The 25,618-nt window shown below is 35.8% G+C and overlaps 1 protein-coding gene across 14 annotated transcripts in view; it reads left to right on the forward strand.

Annotated features, from left to right (window-relative positions):
* gogo (golden goal) overlaps positions 1-25,618 on the forward strand; it is a 595,526-nt gene that overhangs the window by 225,105 nt on the left and 344,803 nt on the right. For 2 of the 14 annotated variants that reach the window (XM_067791433.1, XM_067791437.1), the window contains exon 4: positions 10,359-10,455. The exons of the other annotated variants lie outside the window; for them this stretch is intronic. The gene's annotated coding sequence lies outside the window, so the exon portion shown is untranslated. The remainder of the gene's footprint in view (positions 1-10,358; positions 10,456-25,618) is intronic. 14 annotated transcript variants of the gene reach the window in all.

The raw sequence follows: 25,618 nt of genomic DNA on the forward strand, positions 1-25,618 counted from the left end.
GCGGAATCAGCCTTCTTTATATGGCATATAAGGTCGTGTGAAGCGTATTGTGCGAAAGATTGAAGCCCATGGTGAATCGGCTGATTAGACCTTATCAGTGCGGCTTTAGACCTGGTAAATCTACCATCAACCAGATTTTTACAATGCGCTAAATCTTAGAAAAAACCCGCGAAAAAATAAAGTAGACAAATCACATATTCGTCGATTTTAAAGCCACCTTCGACAGCACGAAAAGGAGCTGCTATATGCCGTCCATATGAATTTGGTTTCCGCGCAAAATTTACACAGCTTTGCAAAATTACGTTTAGCAACACAATCAGTTCTCGCGTTGTAAGGAAGCAGAAAAGATGGTGAACGAAAGCAAAACAAAGTACCTGCTGTCATCGAGGAAAGAGTCAGTGCACTTGCGCCTCGGCAACCAGTATACTGTTGGCATTCATAACTCGGAAAAATTAAAATAATTCATTGACTTGGGAACAGCATTAACAACAGCATCAGCTCTCTATTTAAAATACTCTTAGTTATATATTTGTTTGTATTTTTATGCTGTAGCTTGTTTTGTGTGTTGGAGTGTTTATTAGCATATGTTTATTGCCAGCACTGCAATACATATATTTAGTTTGCTAACAAAGTACAGTTTCATGAAAATTTTCCTCAAAATACTAATACTACTTAGTTGAAGTAGGCTTTATTTTTAAAAGTTTTGATTTTCTCTTTGGGGTAGAAGGAAACTCGTCTTACATAAATTTCATTTCGGACAAAGTAAGAATAATTTTTTTTTATAGGATAGGGTGTATGTACTAAGAGTAACAGCATAATCTCAGATAACTGCGATATTTTGTAAGGAACTAATGCTTAAAGCCTAAAGTTAGCTTTAGATGACTTTGTTACAGACCTTTCGATTATAAACTTGGCTGAAGTATCTTGTTTTATACAAGTTTCGAATAAATACTATAGGCTATTTATAGGTATCATCAAAACATTAACAAAATGTCCTGTCTATTACAGATTCTTTAGGTAAAGCGTTATATCTGTAATAAATAGTCGGCTAAAACCTCGATAGACCATTTCCGAGATGGTTGTGCTAGTACCTTAATAGAAGTTGTTACCGGAACGTATGGGTTCTATTCCTGCAAAGGACCTTCAACATCGATAATACTCCCCAAAATATTCGGATGTCGTAATGAAAAATGCATGGCTTTTGGCTTTTCAATTTCACGGTGTGCCTGAACATAATTTAAATAGAAATTTCTCTAGCTGTGAGTTTTCTTTACAATAACAGCAACTTTAATGTAACCAACAAGAAACAATTTTATAGGGGAAGGTTTTCAAGACCCCACCATGTGTTTCCAAAGAACAATATTCCAGGAACAAAGATGGGGTTTTCTTAGCTGCGAAGCATAGGAGGTAATTGGCCCAAAGGAATCTTCACGTCCTTCTTACCTAAGAGTATCGAAACCCTTCTACGTAGCTGGCTAACATACGCTTAAAAAGACGTCCACTCCAGCTGGCTCATGGCCGCGTCACAATGATATTTGTCATGTTCATGAGTTTTGAGGCTAAATAGAACATCGTCACAAGCACGCAAAATTTTGCGTTTTGTAAACATAAAAGAACTTCAGACGTAGCAGTAGAAACTTATATCGGCTTACCCATTTACATAAGACAATTTTGCGAAATACGGCTATAAACATTCTCGCTATACAAGTAAACTATTTTTTCATATTTTTCTCTTATTTACCTAGTAAAATGCAGTTTTTAATTGTAAAAAATGTGAGAAAAGTATAAACGAGTGGACAAAATAATTATATTTGCAAAGTCTGAGAGCACTCCTAGCCAAAACAATAGTCCAATTCCTCTTCTTGTGCTTTGCTGGCAACAAAAGTTGAAAGCTGTCTAATTTTGAATGACAGATGGCGCTGGTGATGTGCTATTTGTCGCTCTCCACGCAAATACATGCAATTTACTGATCTGTCAGCGCACGATGCTGCATGAAAAACTTATATGACGGGCCTTTCGCTAGCGAGAACTGAAATGCCGAAGAAAATCCGATTATTTTGTAACGCCTTTGTTGATGAGTTACAGCATAGCACAATTGTGCAGACTCAACTCACACGGATTGCTTTGCTATTTTGTTTATTGAATATGTTAGTCTTCGCTGAAGAAGCGGTGTAGCAACATCGTAGAAAATCATTGTTTACATATTTTCCAATGTTAGCATTATGTTTAATTTTAGTTCATTGGTACTATTCTCATTTAATAAAATAATATTTTAACAGCATATTCACGAAATATTTTTTGAATCTTGCTTGCGCTCGTTTTGCTTCATTGCTCCTTGATTAACGACTAAACCACTACCACTACAATCATAGTACTCTTAATAACACAGTCACAGTTTCAGGTTTAAAGAGCCCTGAACTAGGCGCCCGTTACTCATACTTAACATAGGCTTGACTTGAGAACTGTCACTTACTGTTCTCTTTTAATGAGCTTTCCAACTGACTACTCAACACTTAAAAAATCTTAACTTAACTTAAAATTCTGTTGATTTTTGATTTTCTACGAAACTTCTAAGTGGCGTCAGCACTTTTGGTTGCTATTTATAATTTAAAACTTTATTTTGATGTTTCCTTGAACATATAGGCATTTATTTCAGAGGAAATACGTTTATTTGCGTTTTTCTTTTAATTTTGGAAACTATTAAGAGCAATGCAGATCGTAAGTATGTGCCACCTGAAGTATAACCAAGACTAACTTGTTAAGTAAAGCCGAGTCAAGACAAGCCTATGCTAAGTATAAGTAATGGAAGCTTTAGAGAAACGAAATGCTTAATTGGCATCTCAGCGAATTGCCATTTTCTGTTTGTCATCTCATGATGCCTGCTGGGTTGTTGTTTGCTGATTGTTGCTCAGCTGACGGGATCTACCCCAAAATTTGTCTTTATTGCCTAACTTTAATGGAACTTAAAAATGCTTTTATTTTCCATTATTTGTATAGATTTGAAAGTGGATTTGTAAGGCCAGAGAAATTTTAGCACGCACAAAATTACACGTATGTTTACTAATCTTCTTATGACCTTTGCCTTAGTGTTCCGCGGAGAGCTCAAACCTTCTGAGGTAAACTTAATTTCTTCTACACTGAAAGAAAAAGGCTGGTAAATCAACCGAAACACGGGTCAATTCAAACGAAATTTCTGTCAATTTTTATCCATCGCAACAAGATGTTGAATCAACTGCGCACAAATCGTTGATTCATAATTCACCGTTTTAGTAGTAAAATGAACAAAAAAAGTTGTTGCGACAGCTTTGTATGAAAGTACCTATGTTGCCATATACATAAATAAATAAATAAATGTAAGGCGCGATAACCTCCGAAGAGATCTAAGGCCGAGCTTCTCTTCCAATTTGCGTCGTGCTCCGCTTGATTTTCCCTACAAATTGGCCTACATATTTTGTGCCGACTCCGAACGGCATCTGCAAGGCAGATGAGTTTTCACTGACAACTTTTCATGGCAGAAGTACACTCGGAGCGCTTGCCAAACACTGCCGAGGAGCGACCCCGCTTACAAAAATTTTCTTCTAATTGAAAATCCTTATTTATAAAATTTTGATGTTGATCTGTCCGGGTTGCGATACCAGGGCATACGGTGTGGCAAGCGGAGCAAGCCACCATCCCATTACGGTGGCACTTACTAACCGAACGTCAATTGAGCTACGTCAAATATGCTGGCACACATAAAACATACACTTTATTACTTTGTTTTATTAAGCGCACTTTCACCAAATTTTATATTTTATAATTTATTTAATTTATAGTTTTGAACTTCGCTTTGCAAATATAAATGAAAATAGTAGCCACAAAACTGATTCTCAATTTTTTCAGTTGAAGCTCAGCTTCATAAATGTTTGACATAACATTTTAAAAAGAGAACTTGTAAGTTATTGAAAAGTAAAGAATTAAATCACAGGAAGGTAATTCACCACTGGAGTAACTTTACATGTAATTCGGCAAGTTTAATTTTCGTAACACTTTAAGTTGAAACGATTCCAAAACAACTCAAACGTTTATGTTTTCGGAAACATTAACATTAAAAAAGGATATTTTTTATTATCTTATTAAATTCGTTCGCGTGAGTGAAAATTCGTAAAAACTTGAGCGAAATGTTACTAACTTTGGAAAAATCCTGTTCGTTCAAACAAAACTTTTGCAACAAGAGGGCGCAATTTTGCATTTCGCTTGGACGAGAAGTTGCAAAATTGTACCCGATAGGTAGGTGTCCCGGTATCTCATAATTTTTGCACAGTAACTCCAAAAAGGGGTTTTTTCGTTTTGTATTGACAACTGAAAAGCTAGTTTTTTGTTGTTTTCCCATTTTGTGTCTTTTTCGATTTGATGGTTTTTTTATTTTCGTGTTTTTTTAACTAGTGGCACCATCGTCATAAGTACAAAGTAGAGAGCGCTGTGAGCGTAAAATTCTCTTTGAAATTTGCTCATGTATTGACAGTTGATCGCCTTTGAAAGAAAAATCAGTTACATAGACCAGGAATCTGTCAATTTTACAGAATTTTGTTAACTTAAGAGCGACAATTTCTCTTCTGTTGAAATGACTAAATTAATTTGTTCGTTTGACAAAGAACTCTGTCGAATTAACGGTAATTCGATCAATTTCACTGAACCTCCGTTAAGTCAAGAACAACAGAACCGATTTGTTGATTTTACAAGCACCATTTTTTTCAGTGTATAGAAAAGTAAAGAACCAAATCGCAGGAAGGTAATTCACCACTGGAGTAACTTTACATGTAATTCGGCAAGTTTAATTTTCGTAACACTTTAAGTTGAAACGATTCCAAAACAACTCAAACTTTTATTTTGTCGGAAACATCAACATTAAAAAAGGATGTTTTTTTATTATCTTATTATATTCGTTCGCGTGAGTGAAAATTCATAAAAACTTGAACAAAATGTTACTAACTTTGGAAAAATCCTGTTCTTTCAAGCAAAACTTTTGCAACAAGAGGGCGCAATTTTGCATTTCGCTTGGACGACCCGACAAATAGGTGTCCCGGTATCTCATAATTTTTTGCACATTAAATCCAAAAAAGGGTTTTTTCGTTTTGTATTGATAACTGAAAAACCAGTTTTTTAGGTGCAGTGAAATAACTCCCAAATGCAATAACTCCCAACAAAAAACGAAATAACTCCCAAATATTTTCCATACAAATTAGAACTTATTTCATTATGAAATAGCTCCCAATTCGTTGGGACCTATTTCATAATTTTTACTGGTAATTATTTCATAATGAAATAACTCCCAAATGAAATAATCCCCAATAAAATTTCTTTGGGAGTTATTTAATTTTTATTGGAACTTACTTCATTGTTTGTAATTCAGGCATTGGGAGTTATTTCATTATTGTTGGGAGTTATTTCATTTTCTTAAAAAATGTTCTTCTAACAGTTTCTATGGGTCGGCTATACATTAAGAGACCAATTGGTTTTATTCGTAAGCGAAAGGGTTTGAACTGTGAAATTTTGCACATAGGTTCTCAGGGAGTTCCACAACGAGAATCAGTAAGTAATTTTTAATTGTTATTAACAATTTACTAGTAATTAGTAGTTAAAATTACCATGGTATAACTATCACTTTTTATCTACATACGAACACTTTCAAAAGAATTGTATACATAAGTAAACTTTATAATGTTTATAAAACCACAATCAACTATTTTCATTTGTTTAAATTTGCGTATTATTGTAAAATTTAATGATTTATTTGTTTAATTTCCGCAAACACAAGCATAAAGCCATTTTATCTAATTCACTGTTTGCTTGGTGGTACCAGATGCTTTAAATTGTTCCAACGAATGAAAAATTTTTAAATAGTACCAACGAGGAAAATGGACCTTTTTCATTCAACCCTATTTATTTATTTTACAAAAAATAGAAAATTTGGAATAAAAAATCGCGCGATGCACATTAATTCTACGTAGAACACCTTTCTGCAAAAGCGGCCTTCGGGCGCTCTTATAAACAATAAATCTGGGCTACTCCGCCACGGTGATGTCCTTCTACGCAGGGTTATTTTTTATAAGCGCGGCCGAAGGCCGCCTATGTAGAAAGGTTTTCTACGCAGACTTGTTCCTTTTATTTTTTACTTTTAATAAATTATGTTAATTTCATAGAAAAGTGCGATTTTTTAAAATAAATTACGTTTACTTCGACGACACTATTCAAGTTTTCTTGTAATTGTAACTTTTACATATGTACATAATAGTTTGCTGTATTTTTCAAATCTCATTGTAACTGATTATATAGTATAAAGATACCATTTCAAATTTTGATTTGGAATTTATTTCATTTTTTGGGACTAATTTCATTTAGGAGATATTTCGTTTTTTTTTTTTGGGACTTGTGGTTTCATTATGAAATAACTGGCAAATATTGGGAGTTACTTCATTTCCTTCTTTGGGAGTTATTTCATTTATTAAAGTTGGGAGTTATTTCATGGGAATTATTTCATTTGGGAGTTATTTCACTGCACCGTTTTTTATTTTTATCCCATTTTGTGTGTTTTTTCGATTTGTTGGTTTTCTTATTTTGGTGTTTTTTTTTTTTAACAAGTGGCACCATCGTCATAAGTACAGAGCAGAGAGCGCAGTGAGCGTAAAATTCTCTTTGAAATTTGCTCATGTATTGAAAGTTGATCGCCGTTGAAATGACCTGCAAGATCAGTTGTGTTAACAGAAATATCAGTTAGATTGATTAGAAATCTGTCAATTTTACAAAATTTTGTTAACTTAAGAGCGACAACTTCTCTTCTGTTGAAATGACTCACTAATTTGTTCGCTTGACAAAGAACTGGTCGAATTAACCATAATTCCATCAATTTCACCGAATTTCCTTTAAGTTAAGAACAACAGAACCAATTTTTTTATTTTACTAGCACCATTTCTTTCAGTATATAAAAAAGAAAATCTCATCTTCACGCTCCCTGTGTGTACAGAATTTTCTTCTAAGTGTGTGTGTGAACTTCCTTTTATTGCCGTTGAGTGCTTTGAGACTACAATCTCTGCTATATGTACATTGTACATACACTTTTGTCTCTTTGACTGCCAATGTCTTCAGTGTTCAATTTCTAAACTATTTTCCATACATGTGGGCAACCTAAAAAAAACAATGAAAGTATATTTCCACTTACCAGCTACAAATTCTTAAATTTTTTCATCACCACTCATACCAGCAAAAACTAAAAGAAAAATATATATTTCACTATTCATTATCTTTCTTCTCACAGCTTGCTCCTGTTAACATGTTGAAGTAGAATCTTATCATGAATGTAATAAATTTGCCTCTTGAGTTTTCAACATTGTTTTTTTTTTTTACGAAAAACGAGATTTTCTTTAGTTTTTGTTTTTTGACCTTTAGCTGCGTCACTGGCTGTAGTTGGGCTCCTTCAACTTCATTAACTTTTTCAATATGATCGATGGCAGTATACGTGGAATGCTGTGGTAAGCATATATATATGTAGGTAATTGAAAATCGATGTTCATGCATTATAAATACAACTTTTCTAATCCTTTATTATTAAACTGTTTTGTCTTGACTTGAGTGCGGTTGTGAAGTTGAGTTTTTTTTTTTATTTTGTATACGTGTATGTTTCATGCGCAGCTGTTTCGGCTTTAGTTGGTTGAAATTTTGGTTATGCTGCCCTAAATGAAATAATATGCAACCACTGGTTGGTTTTGTTTTCTCATTATACTGTTAACGGTAAAAGTATAGATACTGGAATTTTTACAGTTTACAATTCTACTTTATATATACTCAAATGCGACACGAAATATTTTTTAAAAGTTTAAAATTGTTGATAATGAAGTGCAATCTATGAAATTTTTTTTTTAGTTTTGGTATTTGGTTTGGAACAAGAATTTTTACTATCATCCTTAACAAAATTCAATCATTACTTTATCAAAAAAATTAAAATTTTTAGGTAAATGGCGGCAAGAAAATAGTCTTGCTTTGGAAAACTCGTAATAAGTGTGAAAAATTCTAAATAAGCATTCGTTTGACATCGAATTCGGTATACCCGCTTATCTTGACCCAGAATAGATTGGTATTGAAAATGAGCGAAATCGGACGATAAGCACGCCCACTTTTTACATACATAACATTTTGAAAAATACAAAAAACCTGATTATTAAAAAAAAAATTACAATTAGAACGTTGAAATTTTATGGTTGGACTGATATTAAGACTCTTGATAAAAATTTGAAATACTTTTTGAAAATAGATGTTACGCCGCTCACTTTTAATAAAAACAATTTTTCAAATATTATTGTAACGAATTTACTGCAAATCCTCTTATTTGCAACCTTCTGCTAAGTTCGAATCACTAAACTGTTGAATAAATAAATCCAATATTTAATAATGCAAAATGGCCTTTATTCAATTACTTGCAAAATAACACTTCTATTGCTCGACAGATAGCGTGCTTAATCGAAACTGATTATCGCGCCTCTACTGTTGCTGCTTTTATACTGTGTGATTTCCTCGTTGCATTTTCTAGGCGCTTCCAGAATTTACTTAGTTACTGGTATATAATTATAACTACAGATGCACGTGTGTAGCTCTCATATGTACGTGTATTTGTGAGCGTCACTTCCACAATTAAAATTGCATACTTTTGGGAGCATCTCAGAAAAGATATCTGCATGTGTTTGTGCGTTGCTTCTCCGCTGCGTGTACGTACATATGTGTAGACATAATGATTGATTCGTTTATGTAGATACATAATGATTGATTTATGGATCTGCATACAAGTCACCCTTAGCATCGGCTTAGAGATGACAGTACACCTTAGTGTTGCTAATATTCGTAACATTATTAATCATAAATCAAAAACCATTAAACCTCTCGTAACAAAATTCGATAAAGATGTTGCCTTTACTATAAAGAATGATCCGAAGAAAAATTAACGAAATCGATTAAGAAGTACGCCCATTTTTATATAAAAGATTTTTAAAAGGGTCGTGGATAAATAAAATGAAATATGTCTTTGCAAAGACTAAGCAATTTTCTATGTTTCGTGAGCCATAACTCGAAGAAAAATTAACGGGTCATAATAAGATTCGGTGCACATATTTTCCTTATAACAGGAAATATTTCTAGTATAAATGGACGGGATCGGTTAAAGACCACGCCCACTTTTTACATATAAAAGATGTTTAAAGGTTTGTAGACTAGACTAATAGTTTATTATCTTATCGAAAAATTATTTTTTAAAACTTTATTGTAGGGGGAAATCGGGAGACATTTTTTTAATTGGGGGGGAGGACGCCACGCCCCTATTTCGATCAAGCATTACACAACATTTCTAGAGCCTCAATAAAAATTTAATCCCGTGTAACAAAATTCGAAAAAGAAATTTATTTGAAATGAACTGTACAATTGAAACTCACGCTGAGTCTATAATGATCGGTTACATCCGAAATTAGACACCCTTACTTTTTTTTTTGTATTTAAAAGATAAACATTAAGTTTTTAAATGTTCAGTAAGTACGAAAGTTTCAATACATCCATTGCTTAAAACATTTCGTAAATCGCTATATCACCAGAATACTCAAGAGGAATTAAATTTAGTTCTCAAAAAATAATATCTAAAAGTCTATATTATGGTGTAAGTCAGAACATACTTTATATAAAATTGAACTTTAAATATCAGAAGATATATATTAAAATAATCAAGACATAAATAACAAGCCACGTTATTAGAACTCAATAGCCTGATTGCCAGATACTTTCTATAGTGGCATTGTCCAACCAACCACTTTTAAAACTTGAAACAACATTCAAGAATTTTATAATGAAACTTGAATACAAAATCTTGAAAAAAAAAAAATTGGCTTTTATATTATGAACAAGTACAGTATTGTGGTACAAAAATGTCTGGCTGGACAAAGCTACCATTTAAAGTGTCTGCCAATCAGGCCAGTGACTTCTACTAATGTTACGAAGAAAATATATGGAAACCAGCCTTTATAAAATGACGAAAGTAAGGTCTATTTTGTTTTAATTTTTTGCACGCACATGCAAAATTCACTATGACTCAAGCTTCATTTTGTACCAACATTCCTACTTGAGGTAGAAGTATGCGCTGACGAAATTTAAATTTTTAAAAATGGCTTTTGCTCTATTAGGGAAAAATAAAAACAAAATTGCTACAGGTGTATAGGGGTTGAGCAGCTCTGCTTAAAAATAACAGTTTTGTAGCTAGGTATGTATTACCAACAAGCTTATTTTACGCAAGTATTTTAGTAAAATTTCTATGTTGAATACTATAAAACCTCCTCTTTTCTTTTTAGGTAAGCGCTTATACATATGACACCGTGTTGCAGAGATTTCAAACCAGTCAGGTATCAATCATATTTGGAATCAGCGTTACCGACCAAATCTATATAAGTATGTATGTTTGTATTAACGTGTATAACATAGTAGGATTGACCTGTGCTTATTGACTTTTTTTTTTCAAAGCCTAACATTTTAAAATACCTATAAGGCGGAAGAAATGAGAAGCTTGATGCGATAGTTTCCTTATACAAACTAATTATTGGAAATGTATTTTTCATGTGAAAGTTGCTTGGCGTAGTTCCAACGTGTAATACAACTAATAACACTGAACAGCGGAAAGTTAAAATTCGAGCTCAATTTTGGAACGCAATAGTTTCAACTCAAAATGAAGACCCATATGCAAGACCGACATGGTCGCCGAGCCTAAGGGTTACTCACTGGAAAAACCACTTCCTTCTTATTTCCCCAGAACACCATCTACGAAGTGAAGCGATGGTACTTCCCATAAGGGAAAGAAATGAAAAGCTGAAGAAATAGTTTCTACTAAATATTCAGAAACCTGCAAATCCCAACAGACATCTGGTTGAAGAGGCTCCGCCTCCCAGGGACTTAAAAAGTAATCTCCGCAAGCATTATGAGTCGTTTATATAAAAAAAAACCCAAAAAGGTCCGAACTCATATCCGAAAAAGACAGTTGGACCTCTATACAAGAACAAATATATATATACAAATACCCTGAACTCGCAGTAGTAGAAGGCATCCTCCCCAGGGAAACACACGTCATTCTAACTCAGCTTCGATCTGCATACTGTAACATGTTAAACTCTTATCTATCCAGAATCAATCTCGACATACATAATGTATCTGCTTGCAACGTGTCCCCACAAGACACCAGCAATCTTTTCAATTGTAATGCCGAACCAAAGCCTCTAACACCCTTTTCCCTTTGGTCCACCAATATTGAAACTGCAAGTTTCCTGGGACTGTCGTACGAGGATATTGATGATAATTTGTGAGAAGTCGCACGTATGTAATGGGGAAAAGCACTGCTACAACAACAACAACAACAGCATATGTGTAAGAAATATGTAGATAAATAAGAGCATGATTACTTGTGAGCCATTCATATTGTTTCACATATATACATGCATAAACGGCTTTTTGCAAGTGTTGAGTGCTGCTTGTACCTCTTGGCCTCAATATGAGCTGCGAATAGTTAGTTAAGCTCCCTGAGTAACAAATTAACAACGCAGAACAAATTAACACCAACTCGCAGTCGTGTCAAGGCAGCGAACCAAGAATTTTATGTTCGCCACCTCCACTCATCCACCTCCTCTCAAGACAGCTACACTCATTTGCCATATTTGGTGGTTTACATATTCGTACTGTGGGTACATTTATCAGTTGAACTAGTTCCTCATCTCATGTGAATGCATTTCCTTTTAAGCGAAAACTTTAAAATATTTCAAAGATATAAATGTATTGTTAATGTACATTAGTATGACAATCGTTGATATAGGAAAATGTGAGTAAATACTTAATTTAATACTTAGCAAAGGAAATATGTTCATGCAAGACGATATCATCTTAGGACAATGCAACATCTGAATAGAGCTTTTTATAAACATGCATTAGACGGATTATAAGTTTGTTTTTATTTCTCGTTCTGACGAGCTCAATAGCTATGACTTGGTGTAAGAAATATAAATTTTTATATGTTAAGTACTTGAGAGTTCCGGACAATATATATTTAAGAGCAAGTCTAATGGAAGACTTACGATCATCATCTTTAGTGAGGGAGAATTCTACTTTTTAATTTCCGACTGAGTAGGAAATAAAACTTTCCTGTAGCTCTGCAGGTCTGCCACTACACTCAGAAAAAAACGCCGTTCTAAAATCCAGCACCACCGGACTCAATTCAAGTTTTACATGTTCTTACTTTTTTGTACTTGAAAAATGAATGACCCGTTCTTAAAACAACAACCTTGTTCTTGAACTGAAACCAGTTTCTTGAGAAGAGAACGGATGGTCTTGTAGACTCGCACCAAATAATTAACACGTTTTATGCTAAATTAAACTATATTTATTTTGTGATAACAATAGGGAAAAATGTAAATTTTATGAATTCGATGTCTCAACGCGCACTTCTCGGTCTGACGAAACGAATAGGAGAATAACGAGAAAGTGCGAAGAAAAAGAATAAAAGCAATGTCATATCGCAGTGCTGTATTTTCGATGTACTATTTTTATTATACTTATTTGCTTGTTCAGCTGAGTGCGCCACATCACTCCCCCCTTAACGGAAAGCGAAATTTAACTCTACGTCCGGATCGTGTCCGATACTCTTCGGGTGCCGGTAGTGACGGCGGTGTCTCATTCTCATTGATAACATATGCTGCTTTCAGTCGATCGATGCTGACGTTCACATGTTTGCCATGAACATTGACTTTAAAATACTTTTCGTAGCGTTTTATTACCGGAAAACGGCCTTCATATGGTGGTTGAAGTGGTCGACGAACAGAATCTGTTCTTATAAAAACAGCTGACGTAGTAGTCAAATCAGTCTCGATGAATGGTGATGATCGCGTATGATTTGTCGTTTGCGAAGGCCTTAGCTGACGCATTTTGCAACGAAGGTGGTTTGTAAACTCATGTTCGGAAGTCATCTCATTGCTTCCCTGAGATGGTTGCAAAAATTCTCCTGGTAGACGAAGAGAGTCTCCATAGACCAATTCCGCCGGTGTAGATTTTAAATCTTCTTTGTATGCCGATCGATAACCTAGTAGGATTATGGGCAAAACATCGACCCATTTTTCCGTCTGGTGAGATTTGATGCTTGCCTTTAGCGTTCTGTGCCAACGTTCTATTATGCCGTTTGCTATCGGATGGTACGCCGTGGTTCTTAGATGTTGTATTCCCAAAATATTGTTGAGTTCACGGAATAAGGAGGATTCGAATTGCCGCCCTTGATCCGTAGTGACTCGGAGGGGAACACCAAATCTGCTGATCCAATTCGAATAAAATGTATGGGCTATAGATTCACCCGAAATATTTTCAATAGGATACGCTTCTACCCATATCGTATAACGATCGATGCACGTTAGGCAATAACGGAATCCTCTGCAAGGTGGTAAAGGTCCGACTATGTCGATGTTCACATGTTCGAAACGCTTATTTGCAAGTGTGTACGTAGATAATGGGGCTTTATTATGTCGAAATACTTTTGCTTTTTGTCATGCGATGCACGCTTTGGTCCACTGGCGGCAGTCTTTTCTGAGGTTCGGCCATATGAACCTTTCCGCAACGAGTTTGATGGTTTTTGCCGCTCCACTGTGACATATGTTGTGCATTGACAAAAAACCTATTTTGCGAAATGGCTGGGTTAGAAATGGTCGAATCTTACCTGTGCTAACGTCACAATAAATTTCGGTATTTACATCAAATGATGAAAATGGCTTAAGGACTAAGCCTGACGTATTATGGTGAAGTAGTTTCTGTAGCTCTTTATCGTTACGTTGACTTTCTGCTAATTTATGGTAATCAATGTGACTATTGACATGTACTGCTTCAATGCGTGATAAGGCGTCGGCGACGACGTTGTCTTTTCCTGGTAGATGCCGAATATCTGTAGTAAATTGGCTTAAAAAATCGAGATATCGTATTTGTCTCGGCGATGCTTTTTCCAGCTTTTGCTGGAATACGAACTGGAGCGGCTTATGATCCGTGAATAAACAAAAACTTTGACCTTCAAGCATGTGTCGAAAATATTTGACTGCTTTGTACGCGCCTAATAATTCACGGTCATATGTACTGTAGCGTTGCTGCGTCGCTGTAAGGCGTTCAGAATAGAACCCGAGTGGCTGCCATTCGTTGCCATTTTTTTGTTGTAAAACGGCGCCGACAGCGTGGCTAGAGGCGTCTACTGTAAGTGATAGAGGTGCACCTGGCTTCGGAAAAACTAACGAAGTTGTTTCAGAAAGTTCTTTTTTGCACTGCTCAAAAGCACTAACTGTGGTTTTATTCCATATAATTTCCGTAGTATCATTTTTTCTGTTGCCTTTTATTAGCCCTGAAAGTACGCCTTGACTTACTGCTGCCTTTGGCAAAAAACGTCGAAAGTAGTTAAGCATACCCAAAAATCGCCTAAGATCGCAGATTCGTTTGGGCAACTCAAACTCATTGATAGCCTTCACTCTCTCAGCTGGTGGCGTAACCCCGTCTTTGCTGACAACGTAACCCAAAAATAATATTTCTGACTTGCCCCAAATGCATTTAGATGGGTTTATTATAACATTATACTCACGCAATCTTTTAAGTACGGTGCAAAGGTGTTGCCGATGTTGCTCTTCGTCCTTAGATGCAACTAAGATGTCGTCTAAGTAAGCCCATGCAAAATCCAAGTCTCTTAGTATGTGGTCCATAAACCGTTGAAACGTTTGACTTGCGTTGCGAAGCCCAAAGCACATGAAAGCAAATTCGAATAACCCAAAAGGTGTCGTGATCGCCGTTTTGGGAATGTCTGCTGGCTCCACTGGCAGTTGATGGTATGCACGGCGTAAGTCTATTGTCGAAAAAATAGTGCAACCGTGCAAGTTGTGCGTGAAATCGTGCAGATGAGGAACCGGGTAACGATCAGGCTCCGTTATACTGTTCAACCGCCTAAAGTCTCCGCACGGCCTCCACTCGCCATTCTTCTTTCGCACCATATGGAGCGGACTTGCCCAGGGGCTTCTTGATGGGCGGCAAATACCAGCGTCCATGAGCGATTGAATTTCAGTTTTAGCAGCCTTGAGTTTATCCGGTGCTAAACGTCGAGGTTTGGAAAACACTGGGGGTCCTTTAGTTACAATATGATGCGTGACGTCGTGTTTTATGTTCATAGGCGTTCTACTTGCATGCGCAAGGTCTTTAAATTCTGCCAATATGTCCTGAAAAGGCATATCGCTTTTGATGAATGATAACCGGCCTGTGTACCCGTTTAATATTTTGACGGAGCAAAGTTGCGACACGTTCGTTGTGCTGTCGATAAGTTTACGCCGATGCAAGTCGACGAGAAGCTTAAAATGTGCTAGAAAATCAGCTCCTAATATGGGCTGAGAAATGTCAGCTACAATAAAATTCCATTGAAATTTCCTCCGTAAACCTAGATTTAAACATACAATACGTTCACCAAAAGTTTTTATTGCCGTATTGTTGGCTGCGTATAGAAACGTTTTATCGTTCGGATTTTTACGTTGCAAAGATGTTGGAGGTATTACGCTAACTTCTGCCCCGGTGTCTACCAAAAACTGCAGTTTACTCTCTCGGTCGACAATTAAAAGGCGGCGGTTTTTCGAAGGGGCCCTGTCACATACCGCCGTTTGTGCCAGGGTTTTCAGTTTAACGACTGCGAACAAGGTGATCGGCATTTGGTTGCTTTTTCACCGAATGTTTTATGGTACCAGCAAATCGTATCGCCTTTGTGAGGGGTACTCGAGCGCTTCCGCGAGACCGACCGTCGTGTTTGCCTGCCACGTTGCTTTATCTGCGCCTTCAATTCAGCAACCTCTTTTGTTAATGCCGCCATTTTGCGGGTCATGTCCGAGCGGCCATCATCGTTGTGTTCTGCGACTGCATGTATTTGCGGGCCGTCGCTAACCTCAATTATTTTGTCGGCTAACAGAGCGACTTTGTCGAGTGGCTCGCTGCTAATTGAAATGATAGAGCGCACATTCTGTGGTAACCTGTTCAGCCAAATTGATCTCAACATGCTGTCATTAATTTCGGATCCTGCCAAATGGCGCATTTCACGTAGCAAATGTGACGGTTTTATGTCGCCCAGCTCAATATCTTGTAATAATTTTTTGATTCGTTTTTGTTCCGAATCGGCAAACTGCTCAAGAATGCGCGTTTTTAACGTTTGATACATATCATTAGCCGGTGGGCGCAATATTAAATCGCTTATTTGTGCGATTACATTACTCTCGATAGCGGCTACCACGGTATGATATTTTGATCTATCGCTGCTGATTCCCGCTGCAACAAATTGTGATTCCACCTGTGCTAACCACAACTCGGGCTTTGCATGCCAGAATGGTGGAATTTTCACAGTAACACGTGATATTTCGTTTCCATTAGCTACAGGGGGTGCCGTTGCCGGGGAGAGTGGAGAGTTTTGGGATGTCGTCTGTTCGGTGCTCTCCTTTGATTCATCAGTAGGCATTTTGATTGTCGGGGTCACCAATATGTAGACTCGCACCAAATAATTAACACGTTTTATGCTAAATTAAACTATATTTATTTTGTGATAACAATAGGGAAAAATGTAAATTTTATGAATTCGATGTCTCAACGCGCACTTCTCGGTCTGACGAAACGAATAGGAGAATAACGAGAAAGTGCGAAGAAAAGAATAAAAGCAATGTCATATCGCAGTGCTGTATTTTCGATGTACTATTTTTATTATACTTATTTGCTTGTTCAGCTGAGTGCGCCACAGTCTTAAAATATGAACAAATGTTCTATTAAAGAGAACGATGTTCAGGCTGTCAAGCAGTTGTAGCGGCTATAAATGTAACCATCAATGAATGAAGCTGGTAAGGAAGACTTTGGATTTCCCTCGTACTCCAAATGAGGTATTCGAGAAAATCCTAAGTACATCGCTACCTAGTGGAGAAAGTCATAAAAACTAAGTATAATTGTTGGTAGCTAAAAGAAAGCCGATTGGGACCCATTTATGAAAGCTAGGCTTCAGTGGCTGGGGAGGTTCTTGGCTAATCGATAAGCTATCCCCACTACTACATTTTACTATAGAGTTTCTTATAGTTACTATTTATTCATAAGCTGAACTTACGTTTTATCTAAAGCTCACCAAAAGTAAACTTAGTGCAATTAAAAAAAATTCTTATATGTCGCAAACAAAAAAAAATATTTTCTTATTTCGACCCGGCCTAATATTTCATTATATTGGCAATTCTGGCTGTTGCATTTGTTTTTCGCATGAAAAAAAAAAAATAATAATCTATATCATCTTAGGACATGCAACAATATTCCTACGCGAATATCCTATATTTGGGTACCGAAACAAATAAATTGCATGCGACATAAATCACGATTTTTACATGTTAAGCAACAGAATGTTAAGTTGATAATAAAAAATGTTATATAGGTTCTATTGAGGTTGACATTTAAACCGTGATATGGGATTTCCACAATTCGAAAAAATGCAAGTTCTCTCGTTTACGAGTTAAATGTCAACTCAGTAAAAATAATAAGAAATCAATACTAAAGATAAAGCAAAGAGAGCACTTACCGATCTACAGCATTTATAGGAATTTATTTATTTATATATATATATGCACATATTTATATGTATATAGATATATATATATATATAAATATAGTTATTGCTTTTGATAGAAAAATTTAAAATTTCCAAACGTTCACATATATACGTATACACTACACATATGCATTCAACTAATATAATTTTGTATACTTTTTTTCTTTTCTTTTTTTTTTTTTTTCTTTTCTTTCAATTTTTGTTGCACTAATTTTCCTTATTTGTGTACTTTTAGTTTATTACTTCAAAAATTATTCATTATAAATTCAAAAATTCTTTTTTTTTTTCACAAATTTGGGCATTTGTTTCCATTTTTTTGAAAAAAATACATTTATATGTATATAAATATATACATAATATACATATATGTATATATATTTTTGTTTCGTTTTTTTTCTTTTTTTGAAAAATATATACAAAAGTTCTTTTATTTTTAATTATAGTGGCTTAAAAAAAATTCTTTAAAGTTGTACAATTTCACATTTCATCGGCACTTGTATTTACATATACATACAAAGGTATGTATATATGTATCAGAAAAGTCCGCTTTTAAAATTTTACGCTTATTAGCGACAAGAGATCTTTACTGTAGCGAACTTATAATTATAACCTTTTCATAGATTTTTTTTTCAATTGTTTTAATTTATATAACTTTATATATTTTTTATATATATATAAGAAAACATTTTATAACACTTCACCACCACAAAACAATGCACAAAATCACTTTGTATGCCACGACGTTTGCTGGTTAAAGGTGATTGATGAGTGGCGCATATAGATTGCGATTTGGAGTTGGAAGCAAGCTTCAATGTGGGAGAGAAAATTTCATGCCCTTCGTTCTTCTTTCCTATCGGTTTCAATATTCAATGGCGTATAAATCAAAGGTATAGGAAAAAGACTAAGAAGTATTTGGGTAAATTACTTTTTATTTCAGTTTTTGCAACTATTGGTAGAAACTTTGAATAAAGAAAATAATTGGTTATTAGGTAGAATCGCGGTCGAAGTTATGACCAAAAAATGTTAAAATTTATAAAAAAAAAACACAATAAGGAATTGGCTTTTCTCACTGAAGCTAGGGGTTTCTGTTAAAAATTATATATATATATTTATTAGGGCGGGTCGATTTAAAAATCGCTCATTGCTCTATGAAAATCGTATTCTAGGGATCAAAATAAGAAACTTTGCCGAAGGAACCATACCTCTAAAACGAATTCTGGTGTTCCCCAATTTGGGTCGAACTTTTGGGTAAGGGCAAATTTTCAAAAATCACACTTTGACCCATTTAGAGTGCTCCAATCGAGTCAAAATGGAACCCCCCTGGGGGTTCACCATACCAACATATCAAATTATTTTATTGCAAATTTTTTTATTTGTTTATACGTAATAATAAAATGTTACGTATACGCAGTGGTGCACCTCTTTTCAGTTGGTATGGATATGTTTGTGCTGATTTTTTCATGTGAAGTGCATAACCGGCGATTTTTTTAAATGTTTGTATGGTGAACACCCAGGGGGGTTCCAGGGGGCGTGCCACTGGCATCGGTGGGTCGGGCCTCCAAAGTTAGTGGGGGTCGGTTATACATTTGGACTCGATTGGAGCACTCTAAATGGGTCAAAGTGGGATTTTTCAAAATTTGCCCCTACCCAAAAGTTCGACCCAAATTGGGGGACAGCAGAATTCATTCTAGAGGTATGGTTCTTTCGGCATAGTTTCTTATTTTGATCTCTAGAATATGATTTTCACAGAGCAATGGGCGATTTTTTTGCCTCCCCACAAATCGACCCGGCCTAATATTTATGTATATATACTTACATTCGCCGTAACTCGGTTTAATGGTAAGACATCTGGTCAGGTCCATGGCTCGAAAAGAAAGAAAGTCTTCAATTTTTGAAGGACGGGATAGACCTCTAAATGATCAGCTGTTATTGGAATAAGTTGGTAAAACAATTTGCTGTCTTATGCAAGTACTACCAAGTTGTACTTTTACCGCATAAAACTCATGGGAGAATACAAATGGCAGCTTATCATCGTGGCGAAAACAAGAATTTTAAATTTTTGGCATTGGGCGTTTGGAAATAAAAATAAGTTGTAAAAGGGTGAATGGCTTAAGAGGCCCGCTACAAAACCGGATAACCTCCTATCTATGATTCAGAAGGTTAGTCGGAATTTAGAAAAGTTATGGCCGTATGTCCTTCGCGTGAAAAGTGCCAATGGGACGTCCCTGCAAATCTTCAAGCTTATAATAATGGTTTCCCAACTTTTGTGATATCCGGGCTCTTAAAAACTTTGGGCTGAATTTTGCTTTGACGTTTTTCGAGAAATCGCTCTGAACAAAATTACGTCGAAATATTTCTTGCCCTGGTTGCAAAGATACAGGCCTTGAACGTAGGTTATATTGTTTAGCATTTCTTTCGTACGCTTTTTTCATGCTTTCTTGCATGATTTCTCAGAAGCGTCGTTTTATCACCTAGAGTTATAGGAAAGTGGGGTTCTTCCAGCGTACCTAAAGCTCGTAATAAGCCATACTGAGATGCGTGTGTTACCATGTGAAATCCAAATAATGTTTCATAGCGAGTGCGGTGTGTTGTTTCATGAATAGAGTTGCGAAGAGCACAGGAAATGCTACTTAGGTCTTCGTCCCACATTTTGTGGTCGTTCTTAATGTATGCACGTATTCCCGCAATCAAAGAACGATTGACGCGTTCGGATGCATTGATTTGGGGAGAATACAATGCGGTGTAAATATGATTTATTCCGTACGAGGTTAAAAATGCATTAAAATCATTGGATTTAAATTAAACCCCATTATCACTTATTACACATCCAGGTACACCGGAAATATTTCCTCTTGTATAAATTCTTGGATCGCTACTGATGTAAACTTCTTTAAGGGACACAACCAATGGAATTTGCTGAAATGGTCTACCACTATAAACAGTCCAATATATCCTTTCTTACTACAGGGATAGGGACCTAAGATATCAACATAAAGTCGTTGGAATGGTCGAACAGAAACAGATTGATTTACCATAGGAGGTCTCAAGGTTTTATTAGGAGCTTTTGTTTGTTTACAGATTTCACAATTTCGAATGTACCCTCGCACCTGGGCAACCAATCCTGGCAAAAAAAAAATGTCTCCGAATACGCTCGATGGTCTTGCTCATACCACCATGTGCTGCTATCACACAGTCATGGGCTATGCTGTTGCGGTTGCGATCGTGTAGCGCGAGTTCGATCGCCGTCAAACTCTGAAGTTTTTAAAACAATTTTATCTTTTATTTTTTAACTCTTATTTTTCGTTCAGTTCCATTGACATTTGCACAGGTAATTCTCAAACTTCAAATAAGAAGAATTTCTCAATAAGAGAAATATATGAAAAAATGCATATTATGCATTTTTTGTCAATCTTTTGGATTTTAATAATAGTTTTTTGTTAATGACAAAATAATTATTATTAATAAAAGAAAATGGGTACTAACTGAAAAAATTACATTCCGACTCCTATCAATGATCAAGCACGAACCGTTCTTGAATTGAGACCGAAAAATGTTAAATCGACAACAAACCGTTCTCGTGATAACGAAAAATCTTAAATCAAGCGCAAGTAGAGCTTGAAATGAGCACAGAAGGTTCACATATCAATACCAAACTGGTCATAATACGAACGGTGTGCTTGGAAAAACTCTTCTTAAAACAAGCCCATTGGTCACGACTTAACAGACGTATGTCAACGAATGTTCTTAATTTTGAAATTGTTTCGTTCGTTTTAGAACGATTTTTCTCTCAGTGTAGGCACGAGATTTCTTATACCCATTGCAAGTGTGTTCTTGCCCATAAATATTCTTTGCTTTTTAGTATTGGCATATCATTGGAACTGGCGTCCTACCATAAGTAGCAAATTAAGGACCTTTGTAAACGTCACATGAATGGTTGAGGGTAAGGTCATCCTGCCACATACTGCAGACATTAGGCTACACCTTTTCTCAACTTATCCAACATTATAGAATGTCTTGAGAAATATTCATGAAAAGACTTAACAACGGCCAGCCATGCCATGAAAGGGTGATCATTGAATTGGTTATCGAGCCACTGGTAGAACAAGAGCGTTATGGACAATAGCCTTCTCTGTGGAATTTCTTATAGGTTTCTTGAGTATACGAAATACTTCAAGGATATTATTATTATTTTTGTCACCCTATGACACATGCTGTACACTTTTAAAATGACCAGTTCCAAAGCTATTAAATGTTTTCCTCTCATTATCTTCTCTCGCATCAAGTTATAGAAATCGATCGATCAGTAGTCATCTTGTCTGAAACCTCATTTACCACAGAAATAGCCCAACCAAAACTGGCAAAATTTTAGAGTTCCTCATGGTCTTCTGGATTATTAGTATACGAATTTCCAAACAGATAGAGTAAACACACATTTGGATTACGATGTTGTTCGATTCCTTCAACTATCCTACAGTGGCAACATAATCAGAATGCCCACGTTTCGCACTGATTATGTATTTTTGGAATTTCGTTAGGTCCATGGATTTAGGATTTCTAAAGCCTCTGCCCTTCTCCACTCTCTTTGGGGGACGTTGATATTTAATCACGTACGGTCGGAAAATGTTGGAATATATAGCACATTACTCGACGTTGACCCAACATATTTTGAAATACTACCTTTTTTGGCAATTTGTTAGTTTCTTTGAAGTATATAATAATTAGAGACTCTACACCTCCCCACATCTCGTGATGCGCACTCGAATCCACACCTTTAATAATAATAACTCTTCTGCATCCACTAGCCTTTTATACTGTCCTGGGGCCTTCAAGTTGTGGACCACGTAGCATTGTGGCAAGTTAGGGCCCCTTCGATGGCTACTACTACCATATTCGAAGGTGAAGATCGACCGTACGACCCCCAGGATCATTATTTGTTACTTTTTGTTTGTTCCCCTTCAACACTTACGTCCTTAAGTCTACTTTAACGCCATGCACCTTTTGCTTAAGGCTCTTGAGATCACTTTCCACCTCCTTCGCTTCTCACATGATCTGAATTTTATCCTTTGAACTGCTTGCTAGTTTGAAGAATTTAGTGCTGACCCTCATATGACTACGAGCTATTTGCCTCATGAGCAGGTTATCGTCGACAATTTTTATGTCCGTGCAATTTGTTTCGCTGTTCGCATAATATCGCTTCTGCCACAACACTATAATCTGCGTGAATATTTTAACTGTTTTCTAACTATAGGTACAAAAAAAATTTGGAATGACCAGCCTGACTTTAGAGTTGAAATTTTCGGTTTGAATGTTATGAAAGGTGCTAACGACGTATTTTTGTCTAATTTATAACAAAATATAATTTTACTCCCGGCGAGAGCCAATTCGGTCGATTTATGGGCCCGCATAAACAGAGTTTTAAAGAACGCTCGCCTGATTCAACAACTTGTCCCAACTATTGCATTTATTGTACCACGGTGATGTCATTATAAGAGCGCAATTTTCTAGTGAGAGAAAGTGAGTACTTAAGCCCACCCGGCTACTGCTTTTCAAACAAAAATATCGTATTTTTTTGAAAATTGGCTCGCTAGATATCAAGATTTTGTATAGGAAAAATTTTAACAAAAGTACACAGCTTTAATCAAGGCATATAAAAGTGTGATGCATAGATACATCTATATTGGATCTCACGGCATACAGATGTGAATAGATAGGAATGAAAAATCAGATGAGCTAGCCTTGAAACTGGCTCCGTATACGTCCCAATTAGATTGGGCGAGATAAAGAGAGTTGCACCTGATCGACCAGGCGGGAAAGGCGTGGACCCAAGTGATGGGCTGTAAAGTGTCCAAGACCATGTGCAGGCCTTACAACCTTAGACTAACAAAGTTATTTTTACCATTAAAATGAGAAAACTGTAGACTCATGACGGGTATTCTGGCTCCATACTGGAGTGAAACAGGTATCAGATCTAGAAGTAGCAAAGGGAATAGGTCCTATAAAGCTTCCCGTATTTTCCAAAGGGGACGGAGTTATTTTATGACATAGGGTTTCTCAGTTTGTCAATTAACAGAATTCTGGTAACACTACGAACTCATGCAGTCAATGTCAGGCCCTCGTGGACCAGCCAATTCAACCTAACCTAACACAGTTTCAATATTTGCAAAAAATTGTACAGTGAAAGTAACCTTAGCCACAAGGAGCAATAGTTTTTTTTTAATTAGTCTACTTTTCATATTGGCATGTATGCTGTAGTTAATTCTACCTTATTATAAAATGCAACTCACAAGAGTATAATAGCAAGGGGTTTATAAGACACATTATTTGATGGAATGTAAGGAGTTGAAACAAAGCCTTAGATCACAACAACAATAAAAATGATTAAAAAATAAGCGTAACGGTATAACTTTTTCAAAAAACAAGAGCTAAGCACACTTCGAGTGGCGTGTTGACTAAATATATATTGTGCATGCCACATGCAATACAAAGCGTAGGAGAGGATAACTGTAGGAATATCATTACCGATTTCATCATTTTGTTTTGCTTTAAGATGTTTACTTAGTTTGAGTTCTAAGTAGGCAAAGACAGACAAAACGACACAGAGTCACGCCAAGAAGTAAAATTTGCACTCACACAAAAACTTGCAATCTTAAATAAACTTAGTTAGAAAACTAGAAAGACCAGACAACATAAACAGCTGAAAGCTTAAAAAATGTCGTGGTATTGAGTTTGGGACTTAAGTTGAATGATTTTCTTTTAGCAACTAGGCGAAAGAGTTGGTTGCAGGCCATAAGACGCTAGTGCAAAGAATAACAAAAAGGAGAATGTAGCTACGAGCCACAATGTCGCAATGGACAAACAAATGCATAAATGCTGTGACTGCTCTTAGAGGTTGCATGCAACCATATAAATTGACATTCGCAAGTTTTCAGTGGTAATTATGTAAGTATTTGTTTGTGTGCTCTTGGGATTGTTTGAAGGGTGTGAAAATTTGATGAACGTAAAGTGTTAATATGCACTACATTGTAAATAAAAGAAAGTGAGATATCTACTTGTTATAGTGATATACATTTATTGCCGGACCATAAAATTTCATTTTATTACAGAATTTTTGCGTACTCTGACATAAGTATGATGTATACATTAACCTGGGTCGATTTGTAAGGACGAAAGTTAACCGATATCGCGCCATATATTTTTCGATAGGATTTGGGCTCGGGAGAAAAAATTCCATTACGAATACCCAAAAAAAATTATTTTCGAGCCTGCGAAAAAAATGGCGAGAGGGTCAATTTTTCGACCAACACACTCCCTAAAACCCAAAAAATATATATTTTGTTCAAAAAACTGTTGTAAAAACTTGGGCGATGAAAGTAAGGCTATTGTTTTAAACTAATTTCTTTGGAGACGTGTACACTAGGGTGGAGTGATACCCTATGTATTTTTTTTTTTGTTTGTTTGTTTTTTTTTTGTAATGGCCTAGCAATGAAAAGTTGTCTTTATAACATTTAACCAAAACCACCAAATATTATTTTCGTAGGATGGCGTTTTGAGGTGGCCCCAGCCCCAAAAGTTGAGCAAAATTATCGCGATTTTACAAAGCTCATTATTTACATATTTATTTTATTTCTTTTTTAATATACATAACTTCAGTAAAATTAAATATTATAACTAAAAACGACAAATTTTAAATGGTGTTTTACAGATTTTTGTTGATAATAGTATGTTTCTAATCAAGTGTATAAGTAAAAGTTTTACTGGCACATACTAGGCCATGAAAATCAGTGGGCTTTGAAATCAATGAGCACAATAACACAAGCGAAAGTAAATCAAAACAAAAAAAAAAAAATGTTGTACCTACCGTCTTTTTCAAAGTCTAGTTGCGTTGGGGCACCTCTAAACATACGATGAGTGAAATAAAAATTGTCAACCTTATTTCTGGTCTAGAAAGGCAAC

Source organism: Eurosta solidaginis, chromosome 5, assembly GCF_040869045.1.
Source record: "Eurosta solidaginis isolate ZX-2024a chromosome 5, ASM4086904v1, whole genome shotgun sequence".
NCBI lineage: Eukaryota > Metazoa > Arthropoda > Insecta > Diptera > Tephritidae > Eurosta > Eurosta solidaginis.